Raw genomic sequence first — 16,686 nt, 5'->3', positions numbered from 1 at the left:
TTATTAAAAATGATTACTGCAACTTAATGAACTTAACAAAGTGAAAAAAGGAATTCCAGTGCTACATCCTCCTTTAAAATGAACACGCAGGAGGGCGGCAGCCCACATATGCGGGTCCCTGGGGGGCAGTGCTGCCCACTGCACCACAGGGTCGCCCCCACCGCAGCCCGGAGCCAGCCCTGAAACATGGACAGAGGAAGAAGAAGGCCCTGCCGATCAGCAGTGGGGGCTGAAGAAAGGAGGCCAGAGCAGCCTCCACCAGCCATATGCAAACTGAAGCACTGGGTGCAGACCAGGCAGCAAAGGAAGCCTGTGGGTGAAGCAAGAAACCAGCAGGCAGAGGTTGGGGGTGGGGGGGAGGCGGTCGCTGAAAGTCAAAAGCCTGACCTGCCTCCTCCAATATATGCACATTTACTGATTTATACATTATATATTATACGTGCGGGCTTCCCCGCTCAGTTGGTGGAGAACCTGCCTGCAATGCAGGAGACCTGGTTCGATTCCTGGGTTGGGAAGATCCACTGGAGAAGGGATAGGCTACCCACTCCAGCATTCTTGGGCTTCCCTTGTGGCTCAGCTGGTAAAGAATCCACCTGTAGGGACTTCCCTGGTGGTCTGGTGGCTGGGACTCTGGGCTCCCAGTGCAGGGGGCCTGGGTTCAGTCCCTGGTCAGGGAGCTAGATCCCACATGCTACAACTAAGACCCAGAGCAGCCAAATAAATAAAATTTAAAAAAAAAAAAAAAAAAGGATCCACCTGTAATGCGAGAGACCTGGGTTTGATCCCTGGGTTGGGAAGATCCCCTGGAGAAGGGAAAGGCTACCCATTCCAGTATTCTGGCCTGGAGAATTCCAGGGACTGTATAGTCCATGGGTCGCAAAGAGTCGGACACAACTGAGTGGCTTTCACTTCCATTATACGTGTGCTATTGCACAGACGTATTTGGCAAGTGGTTGTCGGGGTAGCATATGGAAAAAAACAAATTTGAAAGGACAAGACAGCAAGTAAATGGTGTTATTAGCCCGGAGGATGGGTACCTGAGTATTATTCTATAAATGGAACTTATTTTTGTACACCTTATGTATGTTCTGTTTTCCTGTAAAATCTTAATGTGCGCATAAGTAGAAGGGCTGGTATTTTCTTTCTACACCCCCTGTTGGATATGCTCCTGGGTCTGGAGATGAGTGCTTTGGAGTCCTTGGTGTCCCGGGTTCGGATCCCACCTATGCCCACTCTTAAAGTACCTGCCGTCCCCACCCCAGCCCCCCTCTCCGGAGTTTCTCCTGAGCTTCTGTTTTTGTTCAACCATAAAAGGCAGACTAAAATAGTAGTGAAATCCTTTGTAAACATGAAAATAAAGGCAAAAAGCATAGAGTAAGTCATTGCTAGGCTTAATCAAAATCATACAACAGTTACTATCACTAATATGAAAGGAATGTTTACAAATCCATGAGGAAGTAGAAGATGAGCACCCCATGAGAGCTGGACAAAGGACATAAAGAGCTCAGAAAAGAATATCAAATAGTTAACAGCCATACCTACAAAAAAAAAAAAAGCCAACAAAAAACGATAGTGGTCAAATAATGCAAATTAAATCAGTGGAGGTATTATCTCTCAGGTTGACAAAACACTGAAAAGAATGTTGCCCAATAAGGAGGCGGCTCAGGAGAAATGGACCCTCACATAGAACTGGCGGAATATAAAGTGTGGCAGCTAGCCAGCACATGGAGATGCTGGGGTTTATCACTGTTTCCTTGGGTTCGATCTGACTGGAGAGAGACGTAGCCAGGATCCAGCTCTGGATTCCCACCTGGGGAAGTCCAGGGAGGAAAGGCTCCTGGTCACATGCCATTGTGGACATTCACCCCACACCTCATACATGGAGAAGGACAACCCAGCCCTCCTCCGGCCCCCATAATACTAGAGGATGCTGTCAGGGCCCTGCTGGAGCAGCAGGACAGCTTGGTGCCACCAGACTCAGCAAGGAAACCATGGTCCACCCAGGGCCTCTCACCACCAGCCAGTATCCCTCACTGAGTCAGTCTCCACATCAATTAAGTGGGGATAATTCCACCTGTTCTGCCAGTCCCTTCCCCCTGGGATTGTTGTGAGGCTCACATGAGATGAGGAACAAATGGGGAAAATATTTGCAATATACATGAGAGGTTACTAAAATCTCTGATATATGAAAGTTCTTGAAATAGAAAATGATTAACATTTCAAGAGAAAAAGGACAAAGGACATGAAGACTATTCATAGAACAGCGAATGACCGGCAGCAGCAGGTGGGATTCAGCCTCGCTCATGATGAAAGCAAAGCATCAGTGAGTCACTTTGTTCACTTATAAAACTGGCCCAAATGAGTGGTGATACCCAGAGTTGGCGAAGACAGGAAGTGAGCCCTCCACAGTGGGAGTGGGGGACTGTAAATGGATATAGTCCTTCAGATTACCATGTCTATATGTGCCAAAAGCATTAGGTTCAGTAATCCCATTTTTAGAAGTTTATCCTAAAGAAATAATGGATAAATGTTAGAAGAGGTAAGGGTGTTCCTCACTGATATTTTCAAAGGTGAGCTTTGTTAAATTATGGTACCTCTGCAAAATGGAATTGTGTGGCCCCATTGAAAATGATGCGGGAACATCCCTGGTGGTCCAGTGGCTTAAGACCTCGTGCTCCCAATGCAGGGGGCCTGGGTTCCATCCCTGGTCAGGGACCTGGATCCCACATACAGCCCCCAAGAGCCAGCGCAGCCAAATAAATAATTTTTAAAAATGATGATGTGAATCTGAAGTCCTTGACAAGGAAGGATGTCCACAGTCTGTCAAATAAAAGCAAAGGTGGTTACAATTACATTTCTGTATGATAGGATTTTGGTTTTACAGTGAGCATGTGTTGCTTTAACAAAAATACATAAAAGTCGCCCTGTTTTATTTTGAAAAGACAAATACGAATACAATGTTTGGAAGCAGTATATAACATTAGTGACTAAGCTCTGAGTGGGAGGTTATGATTTGCTTTCATCTTCTATTTCCTTAATTTTAATTTTTGTATAAATATTAATTTTACAATCAGAAGAAAACCTTGGGGAAGGGAGCATTTTCCCACAAGATCTGGTTGGGGCGAATCATTTTTTTAAAATAATTTTTTTGGCTGTGCTGGGTCTTCATTACTGCGTGTGGGTTCTCTCTGGTTGCAGAGGGCAGGGGCCGCTCTCCAGTTACCCTCTGCGGCTTCTCCTCACGGTGGCTTCTCTCATTGCAGAGCACGGGCTCTGGGGTGCTCGGGCTTCAGTAGCTGGGCAAGTGGGCCCCGCAGCATGTGGGATCTTCCTGGACCAGGGTTCAGACCTGTGTCCCCTGCATTTGGGAGGTGGATCCTTAACCACTGGACTACCGGGGCAGTCCCCCAAATCACTTCTAAGTTAACTCTTCACTCGTTGCCATCCCCAGTTTCCTGAAGAGGCCACAGCTTGCTTTTCTAGAGTTGACTGTTCTGCTCGGGGGATGATCCCTAGCCTGACCCATGTTTCCACTGAGCCCACAGTCCAGGCCCCACCCAGGGATGAGAAAGCCATGGTGCTTTCACACTTTGGGAGGAAAAACTAGTGAGGCAAGAAGGAGGCCTCAGGCCCTGTGAGGGAATGGATGAGGTGACCGCTGGGGGAGATGGTGACAGGCGGGTCACGGCAGGGGGAGGCTGACTTCTGCTGCCAGGGGGCTGGGTGGTGGCCCTTACAGCCCCACCTGCTGCTAAGTCGCTTCAGTCCTACTCTTCGCGACCCATGATCTGCAGCGTACCAGCCTCCTCCATCCATGGGATTTTCCAGGCAAGAGTACTGGAGTGGGTTCCCATAAGGGACAGATGGGTGTAGGTGAGAATGCCGTGGGATGGAGGGAGTGTTATTTGGTGAGTGGGGAGGGATATGTGTGAGGTGTCTTGAAACTGCCTGGAAGGACATTTACTAACCCTCCCAGGTGGGGCGGGTGGGGGGCTAGGCCCTAGGCGGGCTTGTGTCCAGGTCTGAGACACTGAGTGAGCTCCTCAGCACGACCAAGAGAGGAGAAACTCAGGTTCCCAGGATGGAGGGTGGTGAGGGGACTCTGGAAGGAGAGGCGGTAACATGGAGGACGGTGATGTTCCCCTTCCCCTCCCATGTCCCTGAGATTGACACAAACCCTGGGACGCTCCCTGCAGCTGAGTTTCTTGTGCAAAACAGGCGAGGGCTGAAGTTTTGCACTGAAGCTGACAACTGGGTAAACTAAGGTGTCCCTGAAGTGCCAGAGCAGGGAGGCCTCCTGCCTCACCGGTTCCTTCCTGAGCTCCCTGCATCTCCTCTTTCAGCACAAGCCGACCCACAAAGGTCAAAGGTATGGAATTCATCCCTTAGTTGCACTGTCTGTTTTGGGTCCATCTGGTTCACCAGTTGGCTCTGGCTGCCTGGCCCAGGCCCAGGCACATCCATGGGGGCCTCTGTTTTGGGTAGGGGCCGGAGAGTGTGTCAGTCGACCTGAAGTCTAGAGGCCTCGGGGACTGGTGGAGCGGGGACAGGGCCCCTTCCTCACAGTGACCCCTGCCAGACAACGGCGTTTGTAGATCAGAGCTCCTCTCCCACCCTCAGGATGAAACTTAAAATGCCCCCCACCATGTTGAGGGCAGGTTTGGGGATACAGGAAGGAGAAGTGGGCAGCATCCTGAATGGACTGTTTCCCAAACAATAGAACATTTCTGGAATCCACCCAGTTACTGTGAAGTGACAGAATTTAGTTTTCTCCTCTGGTGGAAGTGGACGTTTGTAAACGAAGTCAGAATCTGTTAAGAAGAAATAATGGCAATTACTTCTCTGCCTTCCCCTGTAGTTGGGAAGTCAGTACTTGCTTCACAAGGACAGTCTCACAGGGAGACAGGGCTGGCCAGGGGCTACTGCTGTGGAGTGGCTACCCAGTGGGGTGTGCCCGGCATCCACATGCCTCCCGCCTGCTTTACTATGACCTTAGAATGAATGTTGTGACACATCAGAGCCCACTTCAACCTTTTTAGGGCATGTTCATGCTTCCCTTTAGTGAGAAAGGAGGGAAGCTTGGGGACCTAGGAAATCAGAGGGGCCCGTTTCTCAAATGAAGGGACTAAGGCCCAGTGAGGAGAAAGGATAAGCCAAAGTCTCAGGTCGAGGCGGTCTGACTCGCTCCTCTTACCTGCCCCGCCACCCCCCCCCCCCCTCCAGGAAGCTAAAATGTTTGACCGAAACTCCTTGAGTTCTTTGTCCTGCGCCCACACCTCCCCTCTCCTTCCCCCGCAGGTGTTAGAGTCTAGACACAACGGTGGGGCCTGCGGAGGAGGACAACCCTGCCCCCTGCTTTTCCCCAAGGCTTCTGGATTTCCTGGGGAAAGGGTCTCACCAACTAAGGAAAGAGCTGGTCAGTTAGGGGTGGGGACGCCCAGCCCTCCCAGATTTGGGAATCAGGTCCATCAGGGTTGGAAGCAGCTGAAGAACTGGTCTGACAGTAGTTCCTACTGGGGCCTTCCTCAGCATGACCTGGAGAGCCTTAGGAAGCCCACACACCCAAGCCCAGCCCCCAGAGATTCTGACTTAATGGGGTCTGGGTTAAGAAACCTCGGCTAGATCAGCTACTTCATGAGAAGAGTTTGAGCATCCCTGGACCCCTGGCTGCAGCTTCAGCCACTGCCCTTTAGAGAGGCTCCTCGTTCCCTCCAGAACCAGCCCTCCCCTGACACACACCCGCACCTGCTGGCTCTGCATCCTCTTGCTCTTTTCAGGCACTGTTTGGGGAATATCTGTGTGCTCTCAGATCCATCTCTTCACTTCAAAATCCTATCACTAGGTTATTTCCCCTGCCCCCTGGAACTCTGAATGGTTAGTGCTCACATGAAGGTTTTCATCAGAATCTGGGTTGCACTAGATGGGGGAACCTCACAGGTGGTACTCAAGCCTAGAGATTTGGTTGGGGCAGAGGCAAGGCTGGGACCTTTTCTTGTTGGTTTTTACATTCTCCCTTCGCTATTTTTTTTTCCACCTCTGAGGCATTTTATTTGTATGTATTACATCGCCAGGCTTCCCTGGTGGCTCAGACGGTAAAGCGTCTCCCTACAATGCAGGAGACCAGAATTCGATTCCCTGGGTCGGGAAGATCCTCTGTAGAAGGAAATGGCAACCCACTCCAGTACTCTTGCCTGGAAAATCCCATGGATGGAAGAACGTGGTATGCTATAGTCCATGGGGTCGCAAAGAGTCGGACACGACTGAGTGACTTCACTTTCACTTACATCCCTAGAAAAAGAATCCAAGGATTTTCCCTCCTGTGCATTTTTATCTTGCTTCTTCATGGTCCATGATGCCAGCTGAGGTTGTCAATACAATGAAACCAAACTGACGGGATGGGAGCAGGTTATTCTGCCATTATTCTAGATCTCTGAGTTGCACATCAAATCTGGGGCTGATCACTCCACACTTATTTAGCCTGCCTGTGAGGTTCACAATGATTTTCCCAGCCCTGTGATCATCAATGATTTCAGATTCGCCAATGTAACCATGCTTCATGATCACTGTTAGAGACCTGAGGATGGCTTTGGAGCACGGCCTACAAGGACCTGGCCTCTGTCTCTCTCTTCGGCATTGTTGATACTCAAGAGCATCAGCCAGGACATTCATGCGCACCGTTCTGGCGGCACAGAAAGACGGCGGAAACAGCTCTCCTCACTTTTTATTTGAACATTTTCAAACTCACAGAATGCGGACTTACCCTTTCCTTAGAGCAAGCCTATTGTTACTTTTAAATTTAGTTTATTTATCTGGTTGCATTTGTCTTTCTTGCTATGCACAGGCTTTGTCTAGCTGTGGCAAAGGCGGAGTCTACTCTTCATTGCACTGCATGGGTTTCTTGTGGTGGTGGCTTCTGTTGTTGTAGAACATGGGTTCTAGGGCGTGCGGACTTTAGTGGCTAAGCATGGGCTTTAGTTGCTCTGTGCCATGTGGAATTTGCTCTGTGCCAGGGATTGAGCTCGTGTCCCCTGCACTGGCAGGCAGATTCTCACCCACTGGACCACCATTGGATTCTTATCCAATATCAGACCACTGGACCACTATTGTTACATCTTTGCTGTATTTGCTTTACCTGTGAGTATACGTTTCTTCCCCTCCCCCCCCCCCTTTGGCTGAACCATTTGAAGTTCCTGTGTAAGATTCTATCTCCCTAAAATATTTCAGCATGAAATATCTAGAAATAAGATCACTTATTCTGCATAGCCAAAATCACATTTTCACGCCTAAGCAAAATAGCAGTAATTCCTTAAGTACCGTCTAGCATCCAGTTTATATTCAGATGTTCTGTTTGTCCCCTCTTCGGGTTTCTTCTTTCTCCCTCCCCTCCTTTCTGTTCTCTTCCATTCTAGGATCTAAGCAAGGGCCACGTGTTACATTTGTTTCTATCTCTGCTGTCTCTTTCCCCCTAAAACACATCAAAAAAAAAATCTGATTCACTTGGAACTATCTAGGCCAGTCCTTACGGAATCCTACTTTCTGGATTTGACTGATCGCTCCTTCATGGTGTCGCTCACTTGATTCTGTCCCTGCTTTCTGCAGTTGTGGACAGAGGCTTGCATAGACACGGCGAGGCAGCCAGCAGGTCCATTCCCAGGGGGCGCTGCGTAGTGCCTCCTGCGCCTGCTCGTTGCAGGCTCTCCCACCGTCCGGTATCACTGGTGATGCTTCCTCGCCTGGTGAAAGCAGTGACTGTCTTCTTCCCTAAAACTCTGTCCCCCAGTGTTTTTAGCATCATTGATGATCCTTGCCTGGATCATTTATTTTATTAGCAGTGGCAAGGTGATAATGTCCCTGTTTTTATCATTCTGTCTGCATATATGACCAGCATCCTTCTTTAAAGAGGAAGAACTTTTCTTCCTTGCTGCCCCACCCTGCCCAACCCTGTCTCACCTTAGGACTCACAGATTATTTCCTACTCAGTGCGTTGGTATTTCAATAAGGTCATTCTTTCAGATGCTCTAGCTGATTCAGATGAACTGGTCTGGTTCAAATATTCACATGGGGGTTTTCTTACCTTCTTTTATTTTATACTCACTTCTTTTTTTTTTTTTTCCTCTTGGGGTGAAAATCTTGGTTCTTGTAAGATGAATATATTTATTTAGTTATTTGCATTATCTGAAAACATACAGCTGTTTCCAATTTTAACCCAGATTGCAACTAATTAACCTACTGGGAAAGTTTCCCAATTTATACTTCTCTCTATGCTTTGAATACATCTCATGAAGAATGTACAGAGTACTTTTCAAAATTGACAGGAATTCTTCTTTTCTAAGTGTGGTTATGTTATTAATTTGATATGCATTGGGTTTATTTGTGCTTTTATAAATTTGATTTTAGGAATTGCCTTTTCCCTTCCTTTTTCTTAAAAATTATTTTTGAATAAGTGATTGGCATGGTTTAAAAGTCAAAACCATGTAAGAAAGTATATGGATTTCCATTCGTCCTCTGTGGAGTGTGGGGAATTATTTTCTTAGTTTCTGGTTTATCTTTCTTAGGTTTCTTTTTGCAAAAATATCTACAAAAATGTAGATATTCTTATATCTGCTTTCTTACACGAAAGTTAGAATTCTGTATACAATGTTCTGGACCTTTCTTTTTTCACGGACAATATATCCTAGAAATGACTCCATCTCAGCATATAGAGTTCATTCTGATTTTTTTTTAACTCATTAAAAAATTATTTTTGGCTGCGCTGGGTCTTCACTGCTGTGTGTGGGCTTTCTCTAGTTGTGGTGCACTGTCTCTTTATTCCAGTGACTTCTCTTGTTGCAGCACACAGGCTCAGAAGTTTCTGCTCTCGGGCTTAGCTGCTCTGCAGAATGTGGAGTCTTCTCAAGCCAGACATTGAACCTGTGTCCCCTGCATTGGCAAGTGGATTCTTAACCCCTGGACCACCAGGGAAGTTCTTCTTTTTCATGGCTGCCTCTCCATAAAGCCACATATTCTACCATGGGGATAGAGCATAATGTGTTCAATAAGCTTTCTACTGATCGATATTCGGGCTACTTTTGATGTTTTGCTGTAGTAATAGTGCCACAGTAGATGACCCAGCACTTGCAGTGTTTTAGTGTTTGTGGACATACATCTTAGGAGTTGATTCCTAGAAGTGGTTTGATAAGTCAAAGAGAAACTGCATATTTAGGTGTTTATTTTTCTCCCTAAATTCCCCTCCACAGCAGTTGCTATGCAATTTTTTACCCACTAGAAAATTAGGAGAGTGTGTGTTTTATCACAGCTTGCCAACAGAATGTTTTGCACAGCGTTTGGATTTGTTCCATTCTAATTAGTGAGAAATTGTGGTTTTAATATGCTTTTCTCTTGAAATAACGATGAGCATTTTTTCACACATTCAAAGACCACCTGTATATCTTTTTGTGTGAGTTTTCTACTTGTTTACTTGCCACTTATTTCCATCTGAGGGTTTTTAAAAAATCCTTTTCTTAGCTTTTAAAAATTATTTCTATATTAAAGACATTGGCTCTTTGTGATGCAAATTGCAAATATTTTCTCCCAATTTGTCCTTTGTTAATTTTTTTTTTTTAATTGCCATGGAGTTCTTGTTCCTTGCTATGATGGTGTCTTTGGGTTTTTTTTACAGCTCTGAATTTTGAGTCAGAGTTGGCCTCTCCCACCCCAAAACTGGAAAGGAATTCACCCATGTTTTCTTTCAGTACTCGTTTCATTTCTTTACACTTGGGTGTGATACATTCGTTGTTTAATATGTGGTATGTGTGTGGTATGAGGTATGGATCCAAATTTATCTTTTTCCAAATGGCCATCCAGTTGTCACTCTGCCACTTATTAAGGAATCTATCTTTGCTCTGATGACTTGAAATGCCCCCTTCATCCTGAATCAAATTTCCAAATGTATTTAGGCCTCTTACTGGCCTTGCTAGTACGTTCCTTTGCTCCATCTGTCTCTTCAAGCCTCAGTACAACCTTCTGCACTATGCAGATTTTATCATGTATGTTTTAATATCTGATAGGATATCAGATATCTGATAGGATGTTGTTTTCTGTTTTTAGGGTTTTCGTTGTTTTTACTTTGTATGCATGAAATTTAGAATTAACTATATAGCTCCAGAAAAAAGTTGGTATTTTTTATTGAGATTACATTAAATTCATATATTAATTTGGGTATAACTGGAATCTTTATAAAGGGACTTCCCTGGTGGCTCAGATGGTAAAGCATCTGTCTGCAATGAGGGAGACCCGGGTTCAATCCCTGGGTTGGGAAGATCCCCTGGAGAAGGAAATGGCAACCCACTCCAATTCTATTGCCTGGAAAATCCCATGGACAGAGGAGCCTGGAAGGCTACAGTCCATGCGGTCACAATGTTGAATCATCCTATTCAATAGCAAGGAAAACCTACACATTTGTCTTTTTGTATTATTTTAAGGTTTTGCCCATATCTTGCTAAATTTGTTCTTTAGTATTTTATCTTATTTGCTGCTAAAGGGGTCCTTTCTTCCATAGGAGGTCATATCTTCCAATTGGTTATGCAAAATTTATTTTTTTTTGAACATTTCCTTGTATGATTCTAAGGTACAGCCAAATTTGAGAAGCACAGCTCTATTTTTTATGTATTGAGGTATAGTTGATTTAGAATGTTGTTAGTTTCAGGTGTACAGCAAAGTGATTCAGATATATATACACATACACACATATTTTTCAGATTCTTTTCCATTATAGGTTAGTACAAGATACTGAATATTGTGATACTGAATATTGTTCCCCATGCTATACAGTAGGTCCTTGTTGTTTCTTTAGAGTGGAGTGTATCTATTAATCCTAAACTCCTAAATTATTCCTCTCCCACCTCTCTCCATTGATAACCATAGGTTTGTTTTCTGTGTATATGAGTCTTTTTCTGTTTTGTAAATAAGTTCACTGGCATCATTTTTTCTAGATGCCACGTGTAAGTGATATTATGTGATATTTTTCTCTGTCTAACTTACTTCACTTACTGTGATAATCTCTAGGTCCGTCCGTTTTGCTGCAAGCGGCACTGTTTCCTTCTTTCGTATGGCTAATAATCCATTGTGCATAAGGTGCTGCATCTTCCTTATCCATTTGTCTGTCAACGGACACTTAGGTTGCCTGCATGTCTTGGCTACTGTAAATGGCACTGCTGTGGACACTGGGGAGCATGTATCTTTTTGAATTCCGGTTTTGTCCAGGTGCATGTCTAGGAGTCGGATTGGTGGGTCATATGGTAGCTCTGTTTTCAGTGTTTTGAGGACCCTCCATATTGGCTGCACCTGTTTACTTTCCTGCTAACAGTGTCTCAGGGCTCTCTTTTCTCCACGCCCTCTCCAACGTTTGTTATTTGTAGACTTTTTGATGATGGCCATTCTGACCAGTGCGAGGTGACACCTCACTGGAGTTCTGATTTGCATTTCTTTAGTGATTGGTGGTGTTGAACATCTTTTTATGTGCCTGTTGGCCCTCTGCGTGTCTTCTTTGGAGAAATGTCTGTTTAGGTATTCTGTCTGTTTTTTGATTAGGTTATTTGGCACTTTGTGATATTGAGCTATATGAGCTGTTTGTATATTTTATAAATTAAGTTCTTGTCAATTGTATTGTTTGCGAGTGTTTTCTCTCATTCTGTAGGTTGTATTTTTGTTTATGATTTCCTTTGCTGTGCGAAAGCTTATAAATCTGATTAGGTCCCATTTGTTTATTTGTGCTTTTATTGATTTTGCCTTGGGAAATTGACCTAAGAAAACTGCTATTATGTCAGAATGTTTTGCCTATGTTCTCTTCCAGGAGTTTTATGGTGCCATGTCTTATATTTAAGTTTTTAAGCCATTTTGAGTTTATTTTTGTGTATGGTGTGAGGGAGTGTTCAATTTATATGTGGCTGTCCAGCTTTCCCAGCATCACTTGCTAAAGAGACTGTCTTTTCTCCATTATGTATTCTCGCCTCCTTTGTTGAAGATTGGCCATAAGTGTGTGGGTTAACTTCTGAGCTCTCTATCCTGTTCCATTGAGGTAAGTGTCTGTTTTTGTGCCAGTATCATGCTGTGTTGATTACTGTAGCTTTGAAGTATTGTCTGAAGTCTGGGAGAGCTATGCCTCCTGATTTCTTCATTTTTTTCTCAGGATTGCCTTGGCAATTCTGGGTCCCTTGTGGTTCCATATAAACTTTAGGACTATTTGTTCTAGTTCTGTGAAAAATGTCATGGGTAATTTGATAGGGATGGTATTAAATCCATAGATTGCTTTGGGTAGTGTGGCCATTTTAACAGTATTAGTTCTTCCAGTCCAAGAGCATGAAATATCCTTCCATTTCTTTGAGTCGTCTTCAGTTTCCTTGATCAATGTTCTATTCTCAGTGTGAATGTCTTCCACCTCCTTGGTCAGGTTTATTCCTGGACGTCTTTTTATGTGGTTTTAAAAGGGATTGTCTTCTCATTTTCTCTTTCTGGTATTTCATTACTGGTATAAAGAAATGCAGCAGATTTCTAACTGTTAATCTTGTATCCTGCTACCTTGCTGAATTCGTTTATCAGTTCTAATAGTTTGGCGTGGGATCTTCAGAGTTTTCTATATAGAGTTATCATGTCATCTGCATATGACATGCATTATATGCGTATAATACCTCTTCTCTTCCAACTTGGATCCATTTTATTTCCTATCCACTTGCTGTAGCTAGGCCTTATAGTATGATATTAAATAGAAGTGGTCAGAATCCTTGTCCTGTTCCAGATTTTAGCAGGAACGCTTTCAGCTTTCCATCATTGAGTATTATGTTGACTGTGGGTTTGTCATAAAAAGTATTTATTGTATTGAGATATGTTCCCTAAGGCAATGGCACCCCACTCCAGTACTTTTGCCTGGAAAATCCCATGGATGGAGGAGCCTGATAGGCTGCAGTCCATGGGGTCGCTAAGAGTCAGATACAACTGAGCGAATTCACTTTCACTTTTCACTTTCATGCATTGGAGAAGGAAATGGCAACCCGCTCCAGTGTTCTTGCCTGGAGAATCCCAGGGACGGGGGAGCCTGGTGGGCTGCCGTCTATGGGGTCACACAGAGTCGGACACGACTGAAGCAGCTTAGCAGCATACCCACTTTGGTGAGGGTTTTTATCATGAATGGACATTGACTTCCATCAGATGCTTTTTTTTGCGTCTGTTGAGATGATCATGTGGGTTTTGTCTTTTCTTTTGTTCACATTTTTCGTGTATGTTGAACCATACTTGTGACCCTAGGATAATCCTGGTGTATGATCACTTTTATTATGTGTTGTGGAATTAGGTTTGTCAGTATTTTGTTGAGGATTTTGTCCATCTCTATTCATCAAACAGTGGCCTGTAATTTTCTTTTCTGCTGGTGTCTTTGTCTGGTTTTGTATCACGGAGACAGTAGCTTCATAGGAGTCTTTGGGAATGTTCCCTCCTCTTCAGTCTTCTGGAAGAGTTTGAGAAGGATGGATGTACATTCTTCTTTGTTTGGTGGAATTCCCCAGTGAAGCTGCCCAGCCCTAGACTTTTGTTTGCAGTGAGTTGTGTTGTTTTCACAGGGAGTTTTTAAAATTACAGATCCTGTTTCCCCTCCAGTGATGGGTCTGTTCAATTTCTTCTTGATTCAGCTTTGCAGGCTATACATTTCTAGAACTGTACCCATTTCTAGGTTGTCAAGTTTGTGGGGATATCTTCACTCATTGTATTCTCTTACGGCACCTTTGTATTTCTGCAGGACGGCAGAATTGCAGGATTGTATTTCTCCTCTTTCATTTCTTACTTTGTTTAGTTGGGTCCTTTCTCTTGAAAAACACAACACAACTTTAAATGAAAAGTCAGTGTGATCCTTCAATTTAAGGGTTATGGCTTCAATTAATCAACTAACATGCCTCAGATTGACCACCTTTCTTCCAAGTTCTCTATTATCTGGAGCTGTTTGTTCTCCATTTCCTACCAGAGGTGACCTCCGGGTGACCTTTGACCTTTACCGTCCACACTCCTGTGCACCAGGTGGACTAGTTTTCATGCCTCCTTCTCTGTAGCATCGTTCAGACCGCACGTGCTACTCTTCGTTTCTGTCCCCAAATCCCCTGGCAAAGCCCTGGGTCACGCTTTCTCTTTATAACCTCCTTTCCCTTGGAATGCCTGTCTTCTCCTGTCCCTCTCAAAGCATTCTTCCCTGCTTCCATCATGTTGCTCCAGTCTGCCAGCCACAAGGGCCCATCAGTCTTCTGAATCACACTCAGACTCTTGACAGCGGCTGCGGCTGCCCCGCCTCAGGTATGGGGCTCATCTCTTCCTTGCCAGGGACTGTCTCTCAAACCTTCTCTCTCTCATCTTTAGTCTTCTCCTCTGGCTTTCAGCATGTACGGAATCTTCTCTTTACCTCGTCCCCTTTTAGCAGCAGCTGTTGGTGGCTAAGTGGTAAAGAATCTGCTAATGCAAGAGACGCAGGTTTGACCCCTGAGTCAGGAAGACCCCCTGGAGGAGGAAGTGGCACCCCACTCCAGCGTTCTTGCCTGGAGAATCCCACGCACAGAGGAGCCGGACAGGCTCCAGTCCACGGGGTCGCAAAGAGTAGGAGTGGGCGTGCACATCCTTTCACCTACAGATTGAGGTTTGACATTTTCAAGAAGTTTGCTGTGATGGACTTCACAAACTTCTGGCTCATGTCATAATTCTAGAACCATCCATTCCCCGAACTCCTCTCGTGTAGTTAGTGAGGTGGTTTGTAGCACGGCTTTGATATCCAATCCAGCTGCAGCGTTACCCTGGATGTTCAATACCGTGCTTCATTTTCTCCGTATGTTTGACATTGTGCATAATGGAAAGGTGGGGAAAGTGGGTGTTTGTTGAATTGAATTAAAGGAGTATTATGGGCCCTCTCAGCTTTCATTTCCACCTGGGATTCTGGACAACAGTTCGAGATCCCTGCCCTTCACCTCAGGGGTGGGGAAGGGTCTTAGCTCAGAATAACTGACTTCACTGCTTCCAGTGACACCTGACCCACCTCAAGTGGGATGTGGAGAAGGCACTTGACTGCAGAGGCATCTGCTCCTGAGGCTGACTTCCTAGTCAGAACAGGAGCCACCCCGAGGAGCCCTGTGTCCACATGTGGAGCAGACATCACACAGCAGTGGAGGAAAGCCACTCAGGAGGAAGCCAACATCTGGGGAGGGGACTCAGCGGCTCGCTCTCCAGGTAGCCTCTTGAGCTGCCTGCGTTCTAGAGACACACAGCACGCTCTTCCAGTGCACCCAGGAGTAGGCACAGCGCTCCGTCCAGGCTGTGCCGGTTGGTTCTCGCTGCGTGATGGCCAGAGGAACAAGGCCTCCTCCCGTTCCCGTAAAGCTGGCTAATAATACACTGCTATACCATCCATCCCCCACTGATCAGAGAAGGGTTTCACACCAGCCGCAGGGCCAGTTAGCCCTGAAAGTGGCCTGTTTCAGCATCCTGAGGCGCCTTCTCTAAGATGTATCCCTCTTTGGATGGAAATCTTTTAAAACACACACACACGTGTCCCTTCTCCCTGCTCACCTCAGTAAAACTTATCTAATGTGATCTACTCAACACCACCAAGATAACCAGTAGTATCGTGTGTAACATGTGGAAACTTTCAGATAGGGAAATAAAAAAAGTAAAATCTACAATGTGCTCAACATAGCACCAGGTGTGCCTGACATTTTATTATCCTGCTGAATGCACATAACCAGTCTGCAAGGCAGCCATATTGTCCCCATCTTTGTGCTCAGTCGTGTCCGACTCTTTATGACCCCCTGGACATCAGGCTCCTCTGTCCATGGAATTTTCCAGGCAAGAATATTAGAGTGGGTTGCCCTTCCTCCTCCAGGGCATCTTCCCAGCCCAGGGATCAAACCAGTGGCTCCTGCATCAGCAGGCAGATTCTTTACCTTGAGCCCTCTGGGAAGCCCTCACCCCCATATCACAGATGAGAAAACAGAGGTTCAGAGAAGTTAGGCACAATTCCCGCCATCATACAGTGAACCAGAGGGTGAGCTGTGGGGTTCACACCCTGGCCCATCTGACTCCAAAATTTCCACAGCCTGCAGCTGCTGCTATCTGCGCAGCTCTTTCCTCCAACAGGTAAGTTTCCAAATGGCTGTGCTTTTTTTTTTGGTCACACCGTGCAGCTTGCAGGGTCTTAGTTCCCTGACCAGGGATTGTACCTGCACCCTCAGCAGTGAAAGCACAAAGTCCCAACCCATGGGCCACCAGGCAAGTCCCCAGACGGCCGTGCCTTCTGATCCCTGACGCCTGGTTTTAGAACTGTGCTCTCTGCTGCGGTTTTGTTGTCATTTCCATCCTTGGGGTTTCCAGAGAGCAGGGCTCTCTGCCTGACTCTGAGCCTCCTCCTGTGCCCTCAGGCGGTCCTTCTGCCCCTCCTGCCTCCCAGCTCCTCCTGAGCCAAAGCAGCTTGACCAGCCAGCCACCTGTGAGACCTCCAAGCTGAACACTCTCTGCCTGCATGAGGAAGGAGCGTGATGCAGAGGAAGACAGGCTACGTGACCTGCAGAATCTGGAGGAGGCCAGGAGCATCTCAGAGCTAGAGCTGGGTTCAATTAACGTGACCTGGGACTGTTCTACAAGGAACTCAAACTCTGTACGGAAAACATCCTTGCAGTTTCCCGGAGC

This window comes from Ovis aries, chromosome 11, assembly GCF_016772045.2.
Source record: "Ovis aries strain OAR_USU_Benz2616 breed Rambouillet chromosome 11, ARS-UI_Ramb_v3.0, whole genome shotgun sequence".
NCBI classification, from domain to species: Eukaryota; Metazoa; Chordata; class Mammalia; order Artiodactyla; family Bovidae; genus Ovis; species Ovis aries.
This window is presented reverse-complemented; position numbering follows the sequence as displayed.